The sequence below is a fragment of the Microcebus murinus genome, chromosome X, assembly GCF_040939455.1.
Source record: "Microcebus murinus isolate Inina chromosome X, M.murinus_Inina_mat1.0, whole genome shotgun sequence".
NCBI lineage: Eukaryota > Metazoa > Chordata > Mammalia > Primates > Cheirogaleidae > Microcebus > Microcebus murinus.
Genome location: NC_134136.1, coordinates 87,995,494 through 88,023,319, shown reverse-complemented (window position 1 = coordinate 88,023,319; position 27,826 = coordinate 87,995,494). Strand labels below are relative to the sequence as shown.

The 27,826-nt window shown below is 37.4% G+C and overlaps 1 protein-coding gene and 1 long non-coding RNA gene across 2 annotated transcripts in view; both read right to left on the bottom strand.

The window, feature by feature from the left end:
• The window catches only part of LOC105882445 (glia maturation factor beta), a 902,793-nt gene that overhangs the window by 771,080 nt on the left and 103,887 nt on the right, over positions 1 to 27,826 (bottom strand). The window lies entirely within an intron of this gene.
• LOC142865895 (uncharacterized) overlaps positions 6,941 to 27,826 on the bottom strand; it is a 48,385-nt gene continuing 27,499 nt past the window's right edge. Inside the window, exons 2-3 of the long non-coding RNA XR_012915988.1 lie at positions 25,690 to 25,819; positions 6,941 to 11,543 (exon numbers count right to left, since the gene is read on the bottom strand). This is a non-coding gene — a long non-coding RNA (uncharacterized LOC142865895). The remainder of the gene's footprint in view (positions 11,544 to 25,689; positions 25,820 to 27,826) is intronic.

Below are 27,826 nucleotides of genomic sequence, written 5' to 3'. Positions count from 1 at the left end.
AAATAATCCCATTGTAAGTCAAGGAGCACCTGTATTTGTACAAGGTTAGCGGGGAATGTAAGAAAAATTGAGAATGTAATTCCAGGAAACTTGCAATATATTTGGGGATGCTAGTGTGTTGAAAAGAAAACAACTAGAGAACACACATCAATTAATAATAGTACAGTAAACATATATTTGAGACTTAAAATATTTTAGCATCAATAATAAAACTGTATGGATGCCTAGAAGGTGCTCAGTTGGTATAGCAGGAAGTTATCAGAGAAGAGTTCAACAGACAAAATACAGGCATACCTCATTTTTATTGCTCTTCACTTTATTTCATTTTATTGTTCTTCAAAGTATTATATTTTTTACAAATGAAAGGGTTATGACCACCCTACAAGCCTATCAGCATTATTTTTCCAATAGTATGTGCTCTTTTCATGTCTTTGTGTCAGATGATTGTTAGCATTTTTTCAACAATAAAGTGTATTTTAATTAAAGTATATACAGTGTTTTTAGACATAATGCTATTGCACACTTAACAGACTATAGTATAGTGTAACATATTTTTATATGAACTAGGAAACCAGAAAATCTGTGTAACTTGCTTTATTGCAATATTTGCTTTATTGTGGTGGCCTGGAACCAAACCTGTAATATCTCTAAGGTATGCCTGTATAACTTAAACCTGGATAGATGGAGGTGTAAAAAGAAGTATGTAATGGTAAAATAATGGTGTTTAAAATTTTAAAACTGAAACAGTAAGCCCTATTGACAAATATGTTTTAGAAAGTCTCAAAGTCCTTTATACAGAGAATGACAATTTTAAGTAGGATCTTTAAAATTATTATTTGCTATAGCACACATAATTACACTAAATTAGTAAATTGTGGGAACAATGATATTATAGAATATATGCTACAGAAATAGACTAGTAGAATTTCAGAGATGTAATACAGGTAAAAATTATAAAGGTATATGGCAACATAGGACTTTCAAGGTAAAAAGTTTATACAAAATAGAATTGGGAAAAAAATGTAAAGGATTTGTGTATGTAGTGATCATCTTTAACCCTCTCATCCACTTCACAGTTACAGCATGTTTCATTTGGAAAATATTATCTATTAACTTATTGCTGTTGAAGATGTCTATAAAATCAACTGAAACCAAGGAGTTAAAACTTTCCTAGAGGTCTAAGCTTGACAAGATACAGCTATAGTTAAAAATTAACCAGCTTCTGCCCCTAGCCTGCTTCCCTATAATTGCTTACTGCTTAGGAGTTTGGTCATAGATTTATAACTTCCCTTAATTACTTCTATTGTAAAACCTAAGACTGCCTTTTGAGGTGTTTTCCAAACCCTGCATTCCTATGGACCCACTGACACTATGGAACTGACTCAATCGGTCCTATGTTCTCCATCAAGGAACTGGCTCAGCACAAGAATGCAGTTTCTACATTTCTATGATTTCACACCGCACCTTGACCCAGCAATGCCAATTCCCTAAGCTCCTTGCCCACCCAATTTCCCTTAAAACTCCCAGCCTAGAGCTTTTCAGGGAGACAGATTTGAGAAATTCCTCCTGCCTCCACATTGGGCTAAAGGCTAATAAATTCTTTCTGTATTGCATCCCTGCTGTCTCAGTGCATTGGCTTTTCCTGTGCAGCAGGCAAAAAGAACCCAGTTGGGCAATAACACTATTGGTAATGCAAAACCTCAGAATTAAAATTTCCAATGATATTCCACTAAAATGAGATCAATGGTTAAGAATAAGACGTAAGAAAAAACATAATTATACTTGTTTTTATAATATTCTTTATAAATGTTTTCTGTGAGGAAATTATGTACTCACAAATCATGTTTTGACTGTACTGGATAATAAATAAATCCACTTTTTTAGAACAGGAAATTAATCTTGTAGGCATCATCTCAAAACTCCATTTATCTATGTTATCATTTTGCTACCTCTTTTCCGTGAAAATTCCAGGGGAAAAACACAATTCTCCTATAGTGGCAACGTGAAACCTCAGAATAATATCCATTTTAGATGGAAGTTCCAACCAAAAATGATAGTTAAGTGTTCAAATATTCTCAAAGAGACAAAGGTAATGGTACAATGATACCTTCCTACCAGCACATAGATCATCCCTGGGTACATAGTTAGCACTCAATAAAGTCACTAAATGAATGAATACCAATGCATACAAACTTTCTCAAGGATAGCCTTGGGTATAGTAAGTAAGAAGAAAGTATATGGCTTTTTAAATCCTATTATACTTAAATCTTCCTTGACCATTTCTTCATCTATTCATTTAACAATGAAGTTAAAAGGCTGATATTGAAAAAGTTAGAGTAACCTAAAATCAGAGTAAAGGGATATTCACTGAGTACTTATATCTTGGTGGGAGAAAATGAATGGACAATAAACAAACTAATAAAGGCATAAGAATGCTAGATGACTATAAGTACAATGTTAAAGAAAACTAAGGCTGAGTCAGGAGTAGAGCAGTAGACAGGAACAATATTTAGGTAAGGTAGTCAGGAAAGGTCCCCCTGGAGGAGACATTTAAACAGAGACATGTGGGAGAGAACATTCCTGAGAAAGGGAACAATTAGCACAAAAGTCCTGTGTCAAAAAGGAGGGCTGGTATTAAGGTATGACTGTCATATAAAAACAAAAATGATATAACAAAATAGAGAAATAGAATAAGCAATAAAACCTTAAACAACAAAAAATAAAAGACATGATTATTGTAACTGGCTTTGTGTGTAAGAGTATGTGCGCATCTTCCTTGCTTTGGGGGTTTGAGTTCTGTATTAGTAATAGGAGATGGTCTTCCTAGGCAAACATACTAAAGACACAGAATTTCCAACCCATTAGCTTCAGTCCCCTGGGAGAATTGTGTTAAATCCAGTCAGCAATTATCTGTAATACTGGATAACAATCTCTACCTGAGAGTGAGTTTTGAAAGGGCACAGCACAGTCACTGTCAGAGAAGGGTCCTTCAGGTACATATCGAATTGCCTGGGGAAAGATCTTCTGACATCTCTGTTTGCTTTTCAGAGCACTGACTTTGTCTGTGCTTTGTAACCAGGGGAAAAGGGGTTTGTCTAAATTGATCTCCTTTCTGCAATTCCAATATATTTCCTAGCTGTTTCCTTCTAGAAATCCACTTTATTATTAATCCACTTTATTATTTAATCCACAGTGGGAAACTCCTCAACTTTCACCTTACAAATCTTCAAAACATTGGGGTGCATATTAGAGGAATATTACCAATAGAGAGTAAAAATTGATGGAGTTTGAAGCATTAAGTACCATTAGTTACATCTTCTTGATTTGTGTGGGAAAAGCTGAGAAACTAACAAATATGATTCCTCAGGGGCATATGCAGTTCTGCAGAATAAAGCACACTCTAAACCAGGCATCTCACAGGGGCACCTTGGTTTTATAAGTATTTGGCCATAAAATCATCCCAGCCACTAAAAGTATAGATGGAATAATCAATTGCCCAAATGAACCTTAATAAGTTTGTGCTTTATTTAGGTATACATTCAACTCAAAGCTTTGAAATAATGGCTTTTATGCACAGTTAATTTAATAAGGTCTATTTAATAGAAACAATCTATTGGGCAATGCTTCTAAGCCTTTTGTGGGAAGGGTGAGAGGGGGTGATCATATGCCCTTTTGAGAAACTAAAAAAAATGATGGCCCTTTCTTTTTCAGAAAAATGCTCAAACAGATAAAAAACTTGCAATTAGTATAAAGGAGTTCTTAGATCTCCTAGATGTACTGTTGAAGCCCCCTGCCTTAGAGACAGCGGGAGACAAGAGTATGACAATAAGAACACCTCAGGTCTGCATGGCACTAGAAAAAGAACTTTAATTTTATAGTTGATATGTACACCAAAGCAGAGTGTGTTGCTTTTTTTACACAATGGCTTTTTTTATATTTAAAAAATGTTTAATAAACATATGTAAAATAAACATAATAAAATTTACCATCATAACCATTTTTAGTATACAGTTCAATAGTGTTAAGTATATTCACATTGTTGAGCAAAAAATCTCCAGAACGCTTTTCTTCTTGCAAAACTGAAATGCCATGCCCATTAAGCAATGCCCCATTCCCCTCCCCAGCTCCTGGCAAATGCCATTTACTGTCTCCATGGATCAGACTATTCTAGATATTTCATGTAAGTGGAATCATACAGTATTTTTCTTTTTGTGACTGGCTTATTTTACCTAGTATAATGTCCTGAAGGTTCATCCATGTTGTAGCATGTATCAGAATTTCCTCCCTTTTAAAGGCTGAATAATATTCCATTGTATGGATAGACTGCATTTTGCTTATTCATTCATCCACTGACGGACACTTAGGCTGCTTCTGACTCTTGGCTATTATGAGTGATGCAGCTATAAACATGGGTATATAAATATCTCTTTGAAACCCTGCTTTCAATTCTTTTGGATATACACCCAGAAGTGGAATGACACAACAGTTTTGATGTGCCCATTTTGATGGGCCCTTTGGATGCAAGGAATACGACGACTCAGCAATTCTGAGTCAGGTCCCTTGGCAAAAAAGACCTACCAAAACGTGAAATTGGTGTTTCATTACTAAGTCATATACATGATAGGCATCCCTGATCCCTACTCTATACTTAACCTGTCCTCAATTATGTAGATTTTACTTTTAACTTTATTCATGTCAGTATTTTTTAAATTTTTACAAGTATTAATTAATCTCATAATAAAAAGGCAATAAAGATCTCTTTATGTCTGTTAGAACTAAGTCTCAAAGGGTATCTCAAATATCTCTTAAAACCATCAATTCAAAGGAAATTTACAATACAAATATTGGTGAATGAATTATACACACACATACACACACACACACACACACATTAAAAGAACTGTTAGGAATTCATTTAAAGACTTTCTGTGCAGTACAGAGCTAAGAGTAAGGACACATAAATTCCTCTTCTCCTTTCCTGAAGCATCTAAAATAGCACTATCAATAAAACTGAATGTAACCAAGAAGCCTTCAAAATAGCAGAGATGTCTATCCCCTCAATTATCAGATGGAAAAGGAAGTTAGTTAAATATTTAGTTGAGGAACCATAATTCTTTTTTGAATGTAAAAAAGTAGAACCTTTGTGATTTTAAAGGTAAAACTAATTAACATGAAATGTAGGTCATTCATTCAATGTGTCCATGATGTCTCCAAGAATGAGCATTCAGCTTAGAATGATGAAAAGTACTTCAGGAGCTGAGGACAAAGTTAGAACATGATTCCCTGTCATGAGTAGTTTGACTGCCAGATGGTGCCTAGACCCTACCCTGTCACCACCCTACCTCTGAATCCTACCTTGTTCCAACTCCATCACAGGAGAGGTGAGCCCTGGGATGGAGAAAGGACATACATTTGTTTACTTCCTAGTTATCAGGAAAGCTGGAATTTTAATGATTTGGTTTTGGGTCATGTCAATATGGTGGTGTCAGTAGGTACTTGAGTGATAAGAGCTCTAACGACACAGCTGGGTCAAAACTTGTTTCACTAAGACAACCTCTTCAAAATACCATATACCTATCTGCATTATCCCAAGTTGAACCCAAGGACTTGACGTCGGTCATTCCAAGCCACTGTGGATTCTGGACATCAATCACTGGCTTCAGAACATACTCCCTTTCAAAGTGTCCTTGACTCCTGCTTTACTGCTTTGCCTGTGAAAATGTACTAGAAGATTCAGTCTCCTCAAATTCAGCCTAGAATTTGTTTGTTTCCTTACTGCTGTTCTCAAGCACCATGGACATGTACAAAGTGTACAGAGGTGATCTCTCCTTATAGACTCTTAAGTGTTTTTAGACCAGGGACCAGGTCTATTTATTTTCCACCACCTCAACCACCAAAGCTTAGTATAATGCTCTGCATGTCATAGACATTTGCTAATTTTAAGACAGTACCTTCTAGAAAGATTAGAGATCCCTTTATCAGAATGTCATTTAAAAAAGGCACGGGTAGACAAGCACCCTTGAGATTGTGGCATAAGCTAGATGCATCTCTCCTCCCACTAATGACCAGCCCTGATGGCAGACCATTGAGAACAGTGGTGAAAAAATTAGATTTAACCAACTTCTAAGGTTCCAATTTCTATCTTTATGCCAGTGTTCCCAATTCATATTTTAAGCCCAAACTGCCCTTTCACAGCTACCATCTACTTTACTAGATGTTGTTAACCTGGATGTCTCAGAGGCCCTTTATACTCCAAAATTTGCCAAAGCTTAGCTGATTTCACTTCTAAAATACTGCCTCTGTAAGAGCTGGGAGTTTGTTTTGTTCATTGTTTGATCCCCAGGACCTAGGGTAGTGCCTGACATACAGTGGGTGCTCAATAAAGAGTTTTGAATGAATTAATGATGGATGAGTGAATGAAGAGACCTTCCCAGGAGGCAATCTTCCATTAAAGCCACACATGTTGCCAGAGAGTTCTCCAGCACTTGACAGCTAAGACCAAACCCTATACTTCTTTCACTGTGTTTATCCCTCCAGCCTCCTCTCTCTTTTATCCAAACTCCCTCTCTGGTGCCTCATTACCAGCAGCCTCTAAATATGCTTAAAATCTACCACAGGTTGAGTATCCCTTATCCAAAGTGCTTGGGACCAGAAGTGTTTCAGATTTCAGATTTTTTCAGATTTTGGAATAACTGCATATCTTGGGGATGATAACTGAGATATCTCAGGGATGGGACCCAACTCTAAACACAGAGTTCATTTATGTTTCTTATATACTTTATACACATAGCCTGAAGGTGACTATATAAAAAAGAGGATGTTTAATAATCATGTGCATGAAACAAAGTTTTGACTGTAACCTGTCACACGAGGTCAGATATGGAATTTTCCACTTGTGGCGTGTCAATGCTCAGAAAGTTTTGAATTTTGGAGCATTTTGGATTTTCAGATTAGGGATGTTCAACCTATATCATAAAACCAAATGCTCCTTTATTATACAAGATCATGTTCACAGTCTTACTTCCTCAGCCCCAGCTCACACTTTATACTCCTATAATCTTGAATGCCCTAGAGCTCCCAACTCACACCCCACTCTTTCACTCTTCTGTGCCTTTCTCAGGTAAGGGATAATTTGCTGGAATGTCCTCCCTGTTCCCTAGAGAAGCCCTCTCTTGCCTTATATTTCTCACTTACCCTTTAATTCCCAGTACAGGTGTTGTTTCCTCTATGAATTCTTTCCCTGAGACCCTCTCATCCCAAAGTATTCCTCTTCTATGCTTTCATAATATCCTGAGCCAGGACTTTTTCCAAACATTTTTTTTTTTTTTTTACATTTTGGCATACATAGAAAATGGCTGAGGATAAATGAACAAGGCTGTGCATGGACATAAGCAATTGGCCTGGGTCTCTGGCCCTAACAAAACTTGTGCAGTAACATCTGGGTAGCTGTAACTCATTTGTTGCACACTAGCGTGGCATGTCATGCTGGTTTGTAGCTCTGCTCTTAGCATGTCTTAGTCCTAATCACTACATTGACCCCACTGTACTATAATTATTTGTATTTGTCCCTCACTGGACCTGTAAACTCCTCAAGGGTAAGAAATTTGCATTCTTATTTTTTGTGTTTTAAATGATCATACAGTAAAATTGGCTTTGAGGGTATACAGTTCTATAAATTTTACCACATGTATAGATAGATTTGTGTAACCATGACCACCATCAGGATACAAAATAGTTCCATCACCCAAGGTGCCGCCACATGTGCTTCCCTCTGCCAGCCCCTAACCCTTGATACCCACTGATCTGTTCTCTGTCACTATAGTTTTGTCTTTTTGAGAATGTCAAATAAATGGAATCATACAGTATGTAACCTTTTGAATCTAGCTTCTTTCACTTAGCACAATGCCTTTGACATTCATCCAATGTTTTGTGTGCATCAGTAATTGATTACATTTTATTGCTGAGTAGTATTCCATTGTGAGTATTTAACACCATTTTTTTACCCATTGAAGGATATTTGGGTTGTCTCCAGTCTGGGAAGATTTTGATGGGGTTGCTGTAAACATTTGTGAACAAGTCTTGTGTGAACAGAAGTTTTCATTCCTCTGGGATAAATTCCCAAGAGTGGGATTGAATGGGTCTTATGGCAAATGTATGTTTAGCTTCATGAGGAACTACCAAACTGCCTCTAAAGTGGCTGTACCATTTGGCTGATAGATTGTTCTAGCAATGTATGAGACTTCTAGTTGTTCCATATCCTTGCCAGTGCTTGGCATTGCCATATTTTTATTTTAGTCATTCTAGTAGGTGTGGTGTGGTATCCCATTGTAGTCTGGTCTTTATCTTTGTACTTCAGCACTTTGTACAGTGGTTAAGTTCTCCATAAATATTTGTTGAACTGAGAGAAACTCATCTCAGTTGTTTTTATACTTCTTTCTTAAAACCCACTAATAATAGGTCCCATTTACATTATACTTTCTACTAAGCTTTGTGTTTAAAAAATAAAGAAGTTGCACAGAAGTATTAAATTCCCTCTTACCCTCCTGCACTCACTCCTTTTCCTAAGTCCTAAATGGATCATTCTTCCTATTAGAATCTTAGTATAGCAATATAACCTATAACTTTCACTCAAACAAACTGAACTTGAAGGCTTGCAAACAAGATTACTTTTGAAAGGCCCTGCTCTCACTGCTACTGGTGCTAACAATAAGAATCAGCATCAAGGCCAGGCATGGTGGCTCATGCCTGTAATCCTAGCACTCTGGGAGGCCAAAGAGAGAGGATAACTTGAACTCAGGAGTTTGAGACCAGCCTGAGCAAGAGCAAGACCTCATATCTACTGAAAATAGAAAAATTAACTGGGCATGGTGGTGTGGACCTGTAGTTCCAGCTACTTGGGAGCCTGAGGCGAGTGGATCACCTGAGCCCAGGAGTTTGAGGTTGCAGTGAACTATGATGACACCACTGCACTCTACACAGTGTAAAAGAGCAAGACTCTGTTTCAAAAAATAAATTAATTAATTAAATTTAAAAATATCACTATCAATAAGTAGATAATTGGATGGGCTAGACACTGTGCTAGGATCTGTTCCTATAATAACTTACTTATCCCTCCAAACCTATAAGGTAGATATTATCCTCATGTGGCTACTGAAGTTTAATGAAACTGACAAATTTACCCAAAGTCATACAACCAATAAGTGAGTAAAGGCTCTGAGGTGCACACCCAGGTCAGGCTAATTCCAGAAAACTTGACGCTAACCATTCTGTGTTCCTGCTCTACTGAGCAAAGGAATAAGCAGCTCTTTAGTCAACAGCAAAAGCAATAAAAATAATCTCAAGTCATTTTAATTTTAAAGAGTTATAAGACTTCAGGAAAGTGAACCTTTTTCTTTACATCAGTCTTATGACAGCTCCTTCAGATCAGCCGTGAGGCACAGAGATGGAGGGGAACAAGGACCCCTAGTCTGAGAAACCTCAACTGCCTAATTGGAAAACAGACTAAGCATTTTAGATCTTACTCCTGTGAAGCCAGCAGCACAAGTGGGACTCAGTTGAGCAATCTGGACTAACATTACTTGTAGCTCAATGATAATTATCCCCATCCCATGAATCTTAATCCACATTTACATAGTTCTATACTTGAGAACGTCCTTTACTGGTGGCCTGAGCTAACATTACAATAATGGTTACTTTATGTTGATTTATAAAAATAAAATAGTATTTTATATATAAAAAATAAAATTAATAATATACTAACCTGGATCATCTAATGACTATCAAATTACTTAGTGCCTCCAGGTATAACAAACAACCTTAGTTTTTAGAGACATATCTAGCACTAATTCTAATAAACAAGATACGATCTAATAACAAGATACGATCAGACCTTTCACTAGAAACATAGAGTTAAAACTATGGCCAACAAATTATTGAACTGGAATTCAGTGCTTCAGCCTTAGTATTTTGACTTAAAATATTTCTTATCTCTTTTATTACTTCCTCCCAAACCCATAAATAATATGCTTTAGAAAGCTTAGTGCTGGATCTATTTCTTTGAAACTTATTGACTGGGCAAGATAAGAGGCACAAATCCCAGGATCCCATGTCTTAAGAAGTCACTTTCCAGAGCCTAAATATTCAGTTATTTCACCCCCAGGTATGAAATCAGGAGGGAAATGTGGGTGCTAAAAAGAAAAGTCATCCAATGAAATTATGTCATAAGCCAACAGCACCTTTTGGAAATCACAGTAGCTAGTTCCGAAACATGAGACTATTTTGTGTATTTTAGTTCCATAGAATGACAACATTGATTTCAAAATTTTCATTACAATAAACTGCATAACAGAAAGAAGTTTCTTTTGCACTAACCTCAAAACAGTTCTAAACAAATAGTGCCACCAAGTAATTATCATAATGGAAATTTATGGCAACTCTAAAAAATATTTGGCTCCAAGTCCCAAGTAGTAAAAGTCAAGGGCAATGATTTTTATTAATTTGGAGAGCTTCTCTTAGCCTGTGGCAATTCCTCTACACTTGGGCCTGCACTTAATGTTCTTATCTCAATGCTTAAACACTCAATAATTATAGAATCTACTGAAAGAATATCATTTAAACAAATTTATAAGTGGTTTATAATACACAGTGCCAGTGATTAATGAGAAAACATTAAATAGCAGAATGACTGGAAACTTTCCAATCAGTATTCCAAAGTGTGTGCATCACTGATGAATTTCTCATACTTGAAAGTTAGACAACCCCAAGAAAGAATTACATATTTACATAAATTATAAGCCACTCAGCAACAATTTGAACTTTCTGTAAAATCGTGGTGCTTCTCAAAGGAGAAAAACGTATTTATCAAGACCACTGAACATAAAGAAGCAATTAAATACAAACCGATTTGCATAGCTAACATAGCATTTTCTGTTTAAAAATCAAAAGTTTTCATCCTGACAGATAAATTTGTCACTGAGAAGAGACCATTTTTAAAAGAAAACAAACACAGCACAATCTAATTTCCCTTGCACAAAGTACAGTCAAAAGTTTACTATGAATTATAGCCTATTATAATACCACATATATGAACAAGCAGCTAAAATCAGCTTCTCTTTTCCCAAAAGTACCTCTGGACATTTATTCTTAAGTAAATAAACAACCAAAGTAGTACATGGCTTTGTCCTTTTATTTTACTGAATACTTCTGCCTCACCTCTAATATTCTTTATAAATACTGGAATGAACTGAACAAAACTCAGAAGGACCTTATCACTTTTCTATCAACAGCATTGCTCTTGTAATAATTCTGAGACATGGCTTTCAACCTTTGTCCAAATAAATTTGCCCTACTGAAAAGCATGAAGTCATCTCAAAAACAACAATAAGACCCCTGATATTCTTACTTGAAGACCATTACTCACTGGCAAATATGTTCTCCTTCATCCTCGGCCGCCCTGCCGAAGCCCCAGGGAATGGAGAAGGTCTGCCAATTTTCTCCTCCAAGGTCCTCCTCCATGGTAGGAAGCCAAAACAGCCCACCTTTTCCTAAGGATGGAAATAAAGAACCCTCTACTTAGTTCTTTTATAAGAAGAATGACTGTATCATAACAAGCAACTGCTATCCAAGAAGAATGAGGAAGGAAGGAGAAGAGGAATCGATGCTGGGAGGCCAATCATATTTCATCACTCAGCTACTTGGAAACCAGATATGCTTAAACAATCACGTGCTCTGAGAGATTTGAGGATGCAAAAGAGGAGTGGCTCTGTCTTTTGTAAATTATTAACAGGGACATTTTTCCTGACCATGAGCAAAGATGCACAGGCTACTTATTTAAGAAAAAAATCAATCAGGTTTGGCATGGAGCATAAAAACGGACAAGTCAAGAAACAAGATCTCTGATCACAGTTCTGTGCTGACCCCTCTGAATCAGGACAACCCAGTGCAGTTAGAATGGAAGTGCTATCACACTGGGAATGAAGTGGCACCTTCTGAAGGTCTGAAGAGGCCATAACTGCAGCTTCAGCATCTGCCTCTGACAAAAATGCATGTTTGCTCCTCTCCATCTGAGAACTCATGATGGGATAGTTGGCACTCCGAGCTGGAGTGAAGCCGCCTGCACACAGTTCTCACATCCCTCCTAGATTTCAAAGTGCTGCTTAACTTCTCCCGTGGTTTTCTTGTGTTTCATCCAAATTTGAGATTTAACACGTCTACCTTCAAGCTATTTGAGAGTTGCCAGTTTCAAAGCTAGATTCTATCCAGTAATTTAAACTCAGTGGGAAAAAGCTGATCCAGAAATCTTTTCAAAAGTGTTGTCTTCCCATGCCATAGACAGGGCACATTTGGGGAGTGTTCTCTTGGGTGATATAGAATGTCTGTTTTTCTCTAGACCAGGATCTCTGAACCTTGGCATTACTGAATTTTTGGACTAGATACTTTGTTGTGGAGGGCTGACCTGTGCATTGTAGGATATTTAGCAGCATCCTGGCCTCTACTCAGTAGATGCCAGTAGCCTCTCCCCGGTCGTGACAACTAAAAATGTCTCCAGACATTGCCAAATATCCCCTGGGAAGCTGAATCAACCCCAGTTGAAACCACTGCTCTAGACCCATTTAAGTGAAGTTGTTCAAAAGAGGAAGAATGTCATTTACATCTGAGATAGGCTCATGCCAATACAGACTGTAGGTAAACAGACAAGGCTTTGGGTGAAACATAGGACTCATGTGCCAAAGTTCAGGTGGCCAATTCAATATGTCACAATGGAGACACATTTAAAGTGGGGAAATAACTCTCCAATGACATCTGCCAAATCTCTCACTGCCATAGTTTCCAAGTTTCCAAAACCTGCTATTTGGAATATGCTCACTTTTCTCCTTAGTCACATATTCTTTATTTTACCTTGGCTTCTGTCATCCCACTGCAAGAAGGGTTTGTTCTGACAAACTATTCCTAGCTGATCTTTGACAGCAAAACCAACCTAGGCAGAGATAACGAGGATATATAAATCCTTTGCCCAATTGTGTAACCTTAACATTGCAACGAGATGTTTCCCTAAGAGCCTTAGATTCATACAAAAAAGGGTGGGAGAAAAGTCTTTTCAATTAAATACACTAAGACCAGTCTATTTAAATTCAACATTGAGAAAATTAGGTAGATGGTTTCAAAAGCAAAAGTGCAGTTCAGCAAGTCCACAGGTGATGGTGTCTCATTAAGCAGAACAGTATGCTGGAGGGAGAAACAGTGCAGAGAGCAAGTTGTCTTGGGAGAAAGTGTGATCAAAAGAAGGTGCAATCCTCAAGTGGTAAACTGTGTCACCATGGCTTTCTGTCCCCTCCGGGAACTATTCTGGAGATTAGTTTAGAGGGCACAGTCACCGAAGGGCTGGAGTTTGAGCTTTGAAGTTCCTATAGGGAAGGGTATTGAGTGGGCAGGAGAGGTGCTGCGTCCCATTTCCTTTGAGATAAGAAAGGGGAAAATAATTTTTAACAAAGCAGAATGGTATTCTGAGATAAGTGAACTGTGTCCCTTTCTAGGGTCTGGATTCCAGGAGCAGGAAGCTGTCTGCCTTGGGAAATGTCCAGGTTCACAGTGTAGCTTTGATTGGGGAGGACCCTCCACTTGAGAGCTGGGTCCTGGGAGCAGGAGCTTCAAGAAACAAAGCCTCTTTTTTCCAGCCTATTTCCCAGATCTATTCCTTAGCTGTAGGTTGGAGATTTTTCTTTTCTTTTTTTAATTTGAAAATGCTCATTTCTTAACAATATTGAGAGCTACCAACTGGATCACTGCATTTTTACATCATAGCTGGTTACACCTATCAAATGGCCTGCACAATGGCAAATACAAAAGAATTAGATCCCATGTTCCCACCCTCAAAGAGTGTATATTCTAGGATTATATAGAGAGGTGATAAAGAAAACACCCATGAACAGCAGATTTGAAAGATTTCATTTCACGTTTTCATTTTGTTTTTTCTTTACATAGAATTGAGTTATTTTGCCTACTTTGAAAAACTAAAGGTACACTTTGAATGCCATTAAAACTACTTATGAATATGATCATCTTTTCTGACTAGCCAAGAAAAAAATAAGTAAGACTACTGCTTTACAGTTGAAAAAATAATTTTATATCCCTCTAAGGAAGGTTTTGAGGATTATTTAAAGTTGCTCAGATAAAGTCCTTAGTCTTTGTCTGACATTCAAGGCCTCCTCTCCTCTTTCCAGCTTCCTTTTGTGGTCCTTCTTCCCTTGTGCCCTTTCTCATACTTTCAGCACCAGTTACATTAATGAATGCAATGAGCTGCCTATGATCTCTCACCTGTAAACATTTGAGATTTTTCTCTTCTTTCCCACTAGAACACCTTTTCCTTTCTTCCTGACCAAGACCAATCCTTCCTCAAATACCTGAGATGCCTTCCACTTTCTCCCAGGAATTAATCTTTCCATCTCAGTACTCTAAAGGACTTTGTACTTCGGTAAGAGCAGCTATCACCCTCTGCCTTCCATCCCAGATATCTGTGTTCACTACTTCTGGCAGAGTGCAAGCTCCATGAGGGTAAAAGTTTTTTCTGCAGTCACCAGTCAGTATCCATGGGACTGGTTCCAGGACCTCCCACAGATACCAAAATCTAAGGATGCTCAAGTCCCTGATATAAAATGGCTTAGTACTTGCATATAACCTCCCATATACTTTAAATCATCTCTAGATTACTTACAATACCTAATACAATGTAAACTATCTAAATAGTTGTTATATTGTATGGTTAAGGGAATAATGACAAGAAAAAAAAGATCTGCACATGTTCAGTACAGATGCAACCATGTATTTTTTTTTTTAATACTTTCTATCCATGGTTGTTTGAATCCACAGATGTGGAACCCATGGATGCAGAGGGTTGACTGCACTTTGTTCATAGATGTAACCTAGAAATATGGACTGACTCATAGCAGGCTTTCAATTATAAAAATTGAAATAAGTAAATCGTTCTCTCTGCTACCATATTGTAGGATTTTCAAAGGCAAAATACCACATCACGCAGTGCTTAATATGAGGTAGGAACATAGTAGATAGCTTCGTAAATTCTTACATAAAATTGAAGAAATATGCTTATTTAAAATGTATGTATACATATATATTTTTCAGTTTTACTTTATTCCAGGTGAAAAAAAATTAAATTATGCTTTCCAGGTGGGTATATTAACTGAGATTTTACCCCCCCATAAATACAGCTGTCATTCTGAAAAGATTCATACTCCATTCTTCAAAGGGATGATTTTCAACATTTTTTTTTTCTTGCTTTGTAAAGTGAGTCATTCATAGCTATTTCTCCCAGAACTTTAATGAAAGTAGATGGTGCTTTCATCCTTATGTAGACAGCAGGGGCAATGAAAGTATATTTTCAGAGCTTAAATAGTAGCAATGGCTAGTAGGCTCCTTGGCAGGGTACCCAAAAGTCATAGAACTAGAAACTATTCACCTTTATCTCAAAGGAGAATTGTTTTAATATCTAGGAATTTTAGAAGGATCTCTGGTGGTCCTCAAGTTAGTTTCTTGTGTCACTTGAGTTTTAGTGTAATTATTACAGGCAGCTCCCAATTTACAAAAACACCAGACTTAGGAGCATACTTTACATACACTTCTTCCTTGTCCCCAGCACACCTGAATTCCCTTGATGATTCTCTTCTGTTCTTTTTATCTTGCTATTTCGTTTGCTTTTTGTGTGTATTTGATGTCCATATATTTTCTTTCATGAAGTATTTTTTATTATTCAGTCATGTTCATATTATTGAGTTCTAAAAGCCCTTTGTGTATTATAGATACAAGTCCTTTGTCGAATATATGCTTTGAAAATATTTTCTCCTATTTGCCTTTTCATCTTCATAACTGTCTTTTGAAGAATATCTCTTACAATTTTGGTCAAGTCCCATTTATCTGCTTTTTTCTTTAATAATTCCTACTTTTTGCATCCTATTTTAAAATTCATTGTTAAACCAAGGTCACTAAGATATTTCCCTATGTTTTCTTCTAGAAAATTTGTAGTTTTAACTCCTACATTTGAGTTCATGTTCCATTTTGAGTTCACTTATATATATGGTGTGAGATATGGATGGACATTCATTTTCCCAAATATGCCTATCCAGTTGTTCCAGCATCATTTGAACAGATTATCTTTTCCATGGTGAATTGCCTTGGGACCTTTGTTTCAAATTAATTGACCTTATATGTGTGGGTCTATTTCTGGACTCTCTATTTTGTTCCGATAACCTAGATGCCTATCTTTTTACCAAGAACACAATGTCTTGGGAAAAAGTCAAGTAGTATAAGTTCTCCAACATTGTTCTTCGTTTTAAAAGTTGTCTTGACTATTATAGGTCCTTTGTATTTCCATATGAATTCTATAATTAATTCATCAGTTTCTAGAAAAGAAACTGCTAGATTGTAATTGAGATTGTTTAGAATCTATAGATCAGTTGGGAGAACTGATATCTAAACTAGATTGAGTCTTCTTACTCATGAATACAGTATATCTTGCTTATTTAGGTCTTCTTTAGTTTCCCTCAGCAATTTTTTACAGTTTTCAGTGTACAGATGTGCTATATCCTGTGTTGAATTTGTCCTTAAGTATTTCATATTTCCTAATGTTATTATAAATGCTATTTTTAAAATTTCAAATTCATCACTATAGTGACCTTGTAGCTATAATTTTGCTAAACTCATTTATTGTTCTATTAGACATTTTGTAGATACTTTAGGGTTTTCTATATAATCATGTAATCTGCAAATGCAATCTGTTTTACTTCTTCCATTTTCAGTCTATTTTTTTCCCCTTGCCTAATGCACTGTTTAGAACCACCAATGCAGTGCTGAATAGAAGTGGTAAAAGTGGAAACCCTTGCCTTCTTCCTGATCTTAGGGGGAAGGCATTCTTAAATAGTCCAAAGAGTTGATAAAGTAAACTTTATAAAAATTTGGAAAGTATACTCTTAAACAGTGTAGAAGGTGGAGAAAATATTTTTGTGTTTCTGCAGCATTGGGGCTTTCTAGACATTTACCTGGAGTACAATTGCTACATCATATGGAATTTCTATGGTCAACTTTTTGAGGAATTGCCAAACTGTTTTCCATGGTGGTTGCACCATATTACATTCCCACCAAGAATGCATGAGGGTTCCAATTTCTCCACATCCTCATTAACACTTGTTATTTTATATTTTCCTTTGTTTTTGTACTTTTGTCAGCTCTTCAGTAATTTTAAGATTTTCTAAAAATATTTTATCCATAGAATTGATTTGAATAACTGACCCTGCCCTGATAGAGATTTCTGCCCTCTTTGTGTGGCTGATACAGTGTTAAATCAGAATGTTAACTCTAAAAACTACATCATCCACAGAATAAAATGATTTTAAGTTGAAACTACCCTTCAGAGAGCAGCCTGCTTGCTGTTTTGTAAAGCAAAAGTAAAATTGAGGAAATGTTGGCTCTCTTTTTGTGTTATCCACATGCTGCCATTTATCTTCTATTTCTCTCTGTTTTCTCTGTAAAAGAGTAAGGAAAATACCATCTGGCTTGCTGAGAATAAAACTAATCTTTTTCAACTTTGAACTTATAGTTAATAAACATAGAATGAGATTTCATCCTCCCTTTCAGCCTTCCTGAAGAAAGAAAAGGAAATGTCATTAAAAACATAAATTGATTAGTCTTCTGAAATTGGATGAGAAATTTTCCGCCCAAACTCTTTCTCTCAATCTAAATGCTTCAGTAATATTGTTCAAGGTTCAGATAAGTTGGCTATTAAGTAAATTAGCTTTGAACATACAAGTGGCATTCAAAAACCTGTCTAGGCATGAAAGATTTAAGTTGAATTGTACCTGCAATGAAAAATGAAGAAAGGATTATAAAAGCTCATTACTTAGAAGTCACATAGCAATTCATATTTTCTATGCATTTATAATCAGATGCATGTCATTGCTCAAAAAGGCCCTGCACATTTTTCAGTGGGTACCATTTTCCATAAAACTCCCAGTGGCAGAATTTCATATTTCCATCAATTTTCCTTGCCTACCATCCATTCAGTGTTTACTGAGCGCCAAAAATGAGTTAGGCATCATGCTAGGCAGTAGGGATAGAGAAATGAATAATGTCTGTGCAAGTTCAGTCGCTTCAGCCTCTCCCTTCCCACAATGTTTGAGGCTGCTGGTTGTAATTTTGCTGTGTTATACCTGGCTTTTGTCTCCTTGCCCAAGCCCTCTGAATTGATAATTTCTTATTCACCAGCCCATATCCATCTACTCCCTGGTTCTTGATCCAGCTTTATCCTTAGATTTTGTTACTTAGGTCTGCCTCACTCCTTTCATGCTGTATCTTGTAAGCCAGTCTCAATCTACCCTTCCTTTCCCCAGATGTGGAATTTAGGCTAGTCGCAATGCCCAATGCCCCCCACCACCCTCAACAAGATTTGGGATTAAGGATGAAAGATAAAATGCAGGACACCCCTTATGTTTGAATTTCAAATAAACAATTAAATTTTTAGTATATCTTGTATAATATTTGGCATGCGACCTACTTATACTAAGAAATTATTTACTGTTACCTGAAATTCAGATTTAACTAGAGTCCTGTATTTTTATTTGTTAAATCTGGCAACCCTAGTAGGGGCTAACAAAATACATTCCTCAAGGAACTGCCCAGTGTGAATTACTGTGCATGCTATTAATAGATGAACCCCAATATAATTTGCTTGGGAATGGTCTTCAGTTGAGTTCCCCCAGATATAGACTCTGAGATAGGGATCTGAGTGCAAGTGGTCTATTTGGGAGGTAATATAAGAGAGGAAAGGCAGGAGGCCACCCCAGCATGCATTATCCAACAAGTTAATACTGTGGGTGAGTGAGAACCAACTTCAGAGGTATTTCCCCAGGGAACAAGGATGCTATAGTATCTTTCTTCAACTCACATCTGGCATTAATTGACACTGTTCATGGAGGTGTTAACTTCACTACATTTCCAGCTAAGCATCTCTCGGTAGCTAGACAACAGCCTCTGGCAGAATCATAGGTACTTGTAGCAAAGGCTAGCAGAAACAGTGAGTGTCAAGGGGACATGAACAGGCACTGCTATGACAACATTTGCTATCATGATATCTCTGGAGCATGAATAACCCAGTATAAACAGAGTTAATTTGGGGGGTCAAATGTAAGTCCAAAAACCATGACAAGAAGTGAGTAAGACCTCAAAGATAATCTAGCCCAATGAGTTTATTTCACATATCAAGATGTTATGGCTCAGAGAGAGTTTCTTGCCCAAAGGCAAAAAGTTACCTATTTTGGCAGATCAAACATGCTATTTTTATTGCTCTTGGGTCATCATTAAAGAGTGACCTATGATTTGCAAAGAATTTTCACACTTCATAGAGCCCTGGTCCTACCACTCCATATCCCAAGGGAGAAGCATCTCTTTGAGCTTGGTTAGGAGAGGGTATTCGGCAAATACCAGAATTATCTGGGCACTATGTAGACCCAAAGGGGCCTTTCTCATCATGAGCTGAAAACCCAGCCTCCTGCTTGTGTCTGGGAGACAGAGCAGTGTAGGAATTAGGAATCAGGCCTCTTGCATGCAGAGGTTGTCCTGCCCCAGTGCCATGTCACTGTCCTCTTTCTCTGCCCCATCCTCAGCTCCACAAGGTGCCTGCCCTTCCCCATCCATGCCATCATCCCATGAAAAGAAGCTCATCTGGGGAAGGATGGAGCGTATCTAGACAGTGCCAGGCTGGGCTAACCTCTCTACTCTGGTATTCCTCCAGGAAGATCCCACACAAACCTGAGGACTAAACAGAAACCTTGGTCTGATTCTCTCCTGAACTTTGGGGTGATAATCAAGGGGGATCATGGTATGAAATCTCTAGGTTTCTATAGATCTGCAATCTATAGCAGTTAACATAAAACTGAGATATTCCAGTTCCTGACACAGAACTGCCACTTAATAGATGATTGATAAATGCTTAATGAATGAAGAGCAGAGTGCCTAAATTGCAACTGTTTATCCTCAAATAAAAATTCAATGTCTTCTACTTACTTTTGTACAGTTTGTTAGAAACCCTTGACTACATGATCTAATGGTGCTCATATTCTGTGGCCCATGATGTAGAGTGCAGTCAATAATAATAAGAAAGAGGGTAACAAGTACAGGAAGAAATATCCAATGTAAATTTTATGATCTGAACAAAATTTTTGCAGATCTAATGATCTTTAAAACCACTCCATGCTCAGAGCTTGTCCAAACCGCCCTTAGGCAGACACGGCCACCAGCGGATCCCAGCTGCACCAGTGGATCCCAGCTGCAGGGCACTGGGAAGGGGCAAGTCAGCACTTGCAGCTAAAATCCACCTCTAGGGCACAGCTGCTCCCAGAGCCACAGCACCCCTGCCCATGACAGGCCTCTGGAGGCCACTCCAGCACCTGCCCACCATCCAGAGGCTACAAGTCTGAGAGGCCAAGGTCCTCAGCTAATCCACAGAGATCCACACCCTGAGCAAAGCAACCGGCTGATTAAAACACTCCACAAGCGACTTCCTTGCAGATGGAAAAAACTGAGACAACATAGAACTTTGGAAAGACAGACTCCTGTTTGGGTCCTGGCTCTAATTGTACCAGCCATGTGACCTCAGATGAGAAACAAGATCAGAGAGGTCAACTTCCATATGTAAACCACACAGCCACTGGGAGGTAGAATCTAGGCTAGAACCAGATCTCTGACAGGGGCCTACCCCCCTGCTCCACCCTGGGGCCCACTAGGGAAGACACCCTCTTGGAGAGCCTGCCCAGACATTGTGTCAACCACAGAGCCTTCCTCCCTCTCATTACTTCAATATCTGGTTTCCTGCATCCAGATTTTCTGCATTCTGGACCCCTTGGGACGGCTGGAGGACAGCCTTCCAGCTCCAGGTACATTTGCTGTTCACCCTTCAAAGCCCCCAAAATAGAACATTCTCTCCCACCCCGCCTCTGCCAGACCAAATGCCACCATGAACAGGTCACCAAAAATAAAAATTAGGAGCAAAATGTCAAAAAAATAAAAGGTATTCATGAGGCTTTTATTTACTAAAGTATTTATAACTTAAACCAAAATAAGAAAAATCAAGATAATATAATTGATTCTAACTTAATCAAGACAGAGTTTTCTTCCCAAACCAGAGTTTTTCTCCTGTGATATGTTATTAACAGATAATTTTCTTATCTGACCCATAAATGACCTCACAGCAAGGCAAAGAAATTCAGTTAGGCTTTGAATGTTATATTTAACATAATTTTTTCACTTCTTTTTAAATTAATATAATTTTTGATTGCCAAATCATAATTGTGTACATTTATGGGGTACAATGTGATGTTTTGATATATATACAATGTGACATGATTACATCGAGCTGATTAACATATCCATTGCCTCACTTACCTATCATTTTTTATGGTGAGACATTTGAAATTTACTACCTTAGTTATTTTGAAATATATGCCAGACCTACACTTAAAGCATTAGAGATTGTAAGTGAACTCATTTATCTAGAGTTCTCAGAGTTACTTTACAATTAGTAAAGCCCTTGGGGAAAGCAGCGGGAAGGTACTAAGCCGCATAATAACTCTATTGCTCCAAGCACTTAAATACCAAACCACAGAAATGAACTAAATCTGGAATGCTCCAGATGTCTTTGAGATATATGTGGTAAAAGCTTTATGTCCATTTGATGAGAACATAACTTTTTGAAATAATATGTTTTCTGAGAAGATGATGAGTATAACCTTAAATCAGTATCACCTTGAATTTCCTTATGGATGCAATGTCTTAGATTCCAGGGAAACCAAACACGAACTCTGAAAAGGATCTCAGACACCATTAAGTTCAACTCATTTTACAAATGACAAAATCAATGCCCAGAGAAGTTAAGCGACTTTCTCTAGCCTAGGAGTCAGCAAACTTTTCCTCTAAAGGGCCAGATAGTAAATGTTTTAGGCTTTGTAGGCCATACAGTCTCTCACAACTATTTAGTTCTGCTGTTGTAGTGCTTAAGACAATATTGAAGTGAATGAGCATGACTGTGTTCCAACAAAACTTTACTTATGAAAAGTAGTGGTGGCCTGGAATTGCCCTATGGGCCAGTTTACCAAATCCTGAGGTGGATTGCACAACTGAATAACATCAGAGCCAGGCCAGACCCAGCCTCCATGACTTGCTACGTGTATTTATTTACTTATTCGTTGACGACATGGGCAGGATGATAGGGGATTCTGTTATAGCTGATATGGTTGACTCCAAGTTCAGACTGTAGTGTTTATCCACAGGGATAAAACTTAGCAGTCTCTACTAATTGTGTCTCAAAAAGACATCTCCAGTTGGAAATCAAATTCCTGATCGTGGAAATTGTCTATGGGACATAAAAATTTGATCTCCTTTAGAGATAATATCTGCATTTGTAGATCTGTGTTCCCAAATGCATAGGTGGCCTGATCATTTTATTAATACTACCAGATGTGAGCCATAAGGATTTCTAGGACCAGCCTCCATCCCCAATATCTGAGCCATGAGTGCTCCTTCCAGGCAGTTCTCACCGCATTTGGCTCACCTCCCACCACTTCATCCTTCCTAACATAGTATCTCTGCAAATGCTATGATGGGGAGGAACCCCTTTCAGAAACAAATGGGAGGGGAGATCCAAAGGGATTGGCCCAAGTGAAGCAGAGGGACAGGAGAAGTGCTGAGACATTCACGGAAACTTTCCACAAATATTTACCAGCCTTGGCAATGTTCTGGGGATATAGAGGTGAACAGTAGAGACAAGTGTCCCATTCCAGAGGAGTTTGAAGTAGAGTTAAGGGGAAGTAAATAGATCGTGGTAAGTTCTGTGAAAAAATAAATAAATCAAAGAGAGTAATGGAATAAAGAGTTGGGGGAGGCTGTGGAAAGAGAGAAGGGGGCTATATAAGATACAGTGAGCAGGGAAAGCCTCTCCAAAAGGGTGTCTTTGGGTACAAATCCTGCATGATAACAAGGAACTAGCCTCGTGGGGACCCTGGTAATAAGAAACACTGGTGTAAATGGCAGGTACTTGTTTGGTGTTCAGTGTCATTAGACTAAAGCGGGCAGATAAGCACAAGAGTGGTGTGAGATGAGACCACAACAGACAACAGGAGCCGCTGCAACCCCTGGCCAGCATGCCTATGAGTTAATATCTACAAAGCAGGGGACATGCTCCACAGGGCACGACCCAAGATGACCCACTGGGGTGTAGCAGGAAAATATCAGCACTTTTATACAAATGTATTTTTTATCTAAAACAATAAGAAAGAAATCAAGCTTTGCTAATTAGGCCATATAATGATTGCCACTGGTACCCTCTCTGTCAGGATGGCTGAAGGTCATGAACTACTAGGTATGTTACTGGAAATTTCCTAAGGTAAAGAGTCATCAAGGGGTCTCTCTGGGCACCTGCAAAACTTTTGTTCTGTTGCAGTTTAATGTGCCTTGTTAACTGAATTTACAGATTATATTATCTAATTGTAACTAAGTGAACCCTCACATAATACACAAACAGCTTTAAAAGCTCTGTGCAAATGAATCAAGGATTGGAAGTAGTATTAATAATACAAGCATGACAAAGCAAGAAAATAGTAGAGTTTATATTTCTTCTTTTCCTAAATATTAACATAACCCCTTCAACAGCTACAGGTCCTATCATGATTCAGTATTTAGACATGTATATATTGGCATGTAAATAGATACAGGTATGTAACTGAAATGACAGCTTCTCAATACTTATTAGTAAGGTACTCTGACATTTTATCGTCTATTTTATTAAAAAAGTCATTATTAACATTATAATTCACCAATAGGCTGTTGTGACAGGCAGTTTGAAAAATACTGATACAATCAGATCCAAGGAGAAACTAGCCACAAAAAAATTCAAAATTAAGATTACCTGAAAAAAAAAGAATATTATCTGAAACATGGATTAATATCCATTACTGTTAACCATTGATCTTACCACAAATGCATATTTCTCCCCTTAAAAATTGGTTAATGGTAGCATGAGGTCACCAGAATTTGAAAAACTAAACATCCAGACCAAGTAAACAAACCACTACAATATTTTTCAGTAATATTAAAAGCCATGAGATAACCTTCTATCAATTACTTAACAAAATTTCACTAAATTTGATGCATATTTAAAAACCTCTTTTACGATCTCTTAACATATTAATCCAGTAGTATATGTATGTAATTTGTAAAGATATATATATATACACACACATATTATATATATACACACAGATATACATCTATATTGACATTCTTATCATTTGTTTTACTGAGGTGATGTGTGAAAAATAAGTTTGGAGACAATCACTGTAGATCACAGAATTTGTTTACTCTGGATCTTCAGTGTCCGTCTGTGGATTTCCAGGACCTCAAAACAGAGGACTCTTCTTCATCTTGTTTCTCCTACTATTGCCTAAACTCAATGTTCTTGGTCCTTTATTACCTGAACTATTAGCCTGGAAACTTAAATAAAATGTAAGGAATATCATTGATTTGAACTGAACTCCTACACTAGGCCCCAACAGACCAATCCAAAATGGAGTCACTCATGCTAAGATTCCAAGTCACCAAACTAAAATCTAAGCTGTTTACTTGTAAGATCTGACCTTCTGAGAAGTCAGGAGAAAGAGTATAGACAAATCCCATTAAATCAACAAGATTCCCTACAAGGAAAGAAATTTTGAAATGACCAATCTGCTTTTTGTTCCTTGTTTCTGATTTCTTCAGCTTTTAATGCCTATAAAGCTCAACTTTATAAGCTCAGTTCATCGGAGCTCCTTTCTATTTTGGAGACTGGATGCTACCAAGTTCGTGAATTGCTAATAAAAGCCAATTAGATCTTTAAAACTCAATTTTCTGAAATTTGGGGTTTTGACAAAACTGTACCTGCTTTGTGAAATCCTTGTCCCCAAGGCAAGTGACCAATGAACATAATACATCATAAGAGCAGGCCATCATGGTTAAATGTCAAAGACTTGTATGAATCAGTTCACTTTGATTCCACTCACTCTACAATCTGGATAGCCTTTTAGAAAAATCAAATGTGTGAAAGTGTCTGGTTTATCTTAACCATCACTGAGTTTACCAGTTACACAACCTGCTCTGGTTAGGAGTACTAACTTTAGAGAGAGACAAACAAACCTGGACTAGTCATATTAGATACATGAACATCAGCAAATGTCTTAGTCTCTCTCTGTCTTAGTTTCCATATTCATAAAATAGTGAAAATACTTACCTCTAATTAATCTTGTTATAAGGATTAATTAGAAAAATCTATGGAACGCACTTTAACACAATGCTTGACATAGAATGAGTACTCCATAAATTGTAGCTACCACTGTTGCTATTTTCGTAGTTGTCTTTGCTGTGGTGACTTAGTTCTGTGTGTAGCACAACTTCATATGTTACATACAACTCATATAAGCATGCTTTTAAAAAAACATCAAGTCACATATTTTGATGTTCATGCATAAGAAAATAATATCATCATAATTATATTTGTAAGAATACTAAAACAACCCTGTAGTCAGATCTGCAGTGTTATCTTGGCCCTTTTCTGTTTCCATAGGCACTAGGTCAACTCTCAAAATGAATAAAAACACTCACCTGTATTTGTCAAAGACGATGATGACATAGAAGGGCAGGGTTTGGATTCTTGTATTTTATTCTCCACTCTGTGGGTAAAGCCAGGTCATTAAATCACTTATTTTTTTCTCTTGGTCTCTTTTCCATTTACCTATAAGATAAATGATATCTTCTTTGTACAAAATGTGCTACATATTTTTAAAGAACAGCATAACTCACTCAGTTTTACTCACTGCAAAAATTCTTCTAGAAACATCATATACAGATGAGACTACGGAGGAAAAAAAAAATAGAAACATCATAGATAAATGTTGTTCTGACTTTTCTACCTCTACCACCCTATGAAACTGGTAACAATGAATTATAAGGCTTTTTTTTTTACCTTTTTCTACACAAAAACAAACATTTACTAGAGGAAAAATAAATTTTACTATGAGGGGAAACACTCACATTTTACTATAAACAGAATTGTCAAGAATGTCAACAAGATCGAAGAGCTGTAAGGTCAATGGAAAGTGTCCATTAAACTTCTTTCAATTTTGGAATGCATCTTTGTTCTTAGTTGCTTAGCAAAAGCAAATGAGTGGAAGTCTTGATAGATAAACAGGACATCAATCCTCTAGAATATTCCTCAAGCAACAAAGGAATTACAGGATAGTTTTGCATATAAAGACAAGAGGCATGACCACTTTTCGGTTTGCTAGATAACTCCTCAGTCACTCATGAGGAAACGTATGCTTTCTCCAAGGGATACCCAAAGTTCCTATTCTTCAATTGTGCATGCAAATCAAAAGCACTGGCTATTTTCCTCTTCTCTTCTACTTAGAGCATTCAGAGTCTTGGTATACTCTTCTGGGTTCTGGTATCCTCTAGGTGACTTCCTCTGATCTCACCCCTCCCACATTTCTAACCACTCCTTTAGTGCTGCCAATGCAATGCTCTCAAAGTGCCCTCAGTTCATACCCAGGCTCCTCTCTGCTTGCTCCCTCATCCCTTCACTCTTGTTAACTTTCCGAGCAGTCTTTACTTATTCATTGCAGTTATTCCCGTAGATGTTATTTTCACAGATCCATGCAATGTGTATGACTTGCCAAGGCTACAGTATTTGTGGGAATCCGGTCTTCCCCTCCTCTGCCTGGCAGCCTATTTTCTCTTTCCACTTGTACTTGCGGCAAAGCCACAACCTAAAGTTGTGACATTACCATGACATACAAGGCAACCAACTGCAAGGCCCTAAATATACAATTATTTCAATGTAAGAGAAAGCACAACACAAAGCTGTGTAACAGGCAAACAGGATGCAGCTTCAATATACATCTTTATTAATATCAAATTGAGGCAAAGTAATTTCTGGCTGTCAAAAGAGTTCTTTCACAAATTATGCAAAGAAGGAGCATTGTAAGTTAAGAAATTATATAGCCATGCCATAATTTCTGATAAAATGTATTTAAAGGATAGTGGGGAACAAAAATAATGGAGAAAAAAGTTTCTAAACTGTCTTCATCAAGCATTTAAGACATCAATTCTTTCTAAGTCAGAAGCACTGAACTAGAGGCAGAAATTATTATTCAGTATTTTTAGTTTACATTAAGTTAACCAGTGTTAAAATCTGTTTTCTTTAGTTGTACATAATATACATGACTTTAGTCATAGTTTCTGACTGAACTATAAAATAATCTGCATCATCATTCTTATAATCAAAAACTTCAAATGACTCTCTACTACAAACAACCAGGGTAGCCCAAAGGTGCTATAGACCTCCATAATCTCCACCAGTTCCCATCAAAGTCTCTTCAAATATCCATGAAATATAAATAAAAGCAGTGTACTTCCCACACAAACACTGCTTTAAGACAAATTCCCTAACCACAGAACTGCAACCAGGTTGCTATGCTTAAACACCTTACTTAGTCTTGGTCCACAAAGATGCAGACATCAAGATGAGATTAAATGTACAAGGATATTTTTTTAGCAGAAATGTCTATATAAAGAGAAATGTGGACAGAGCCGGGTAAGACTAAGAGAGCTGACAGTCTCACTTTGACTTTGCTGGAAGTCAAGGCTCCCATAACATCTAAGGAAAGTTCAACAAGGCTGTCAGGGAGTGCTTGAGCCAAGGTCAGCCAAAAAGGATGTCTTCCAGAATGGTGCACCTTAG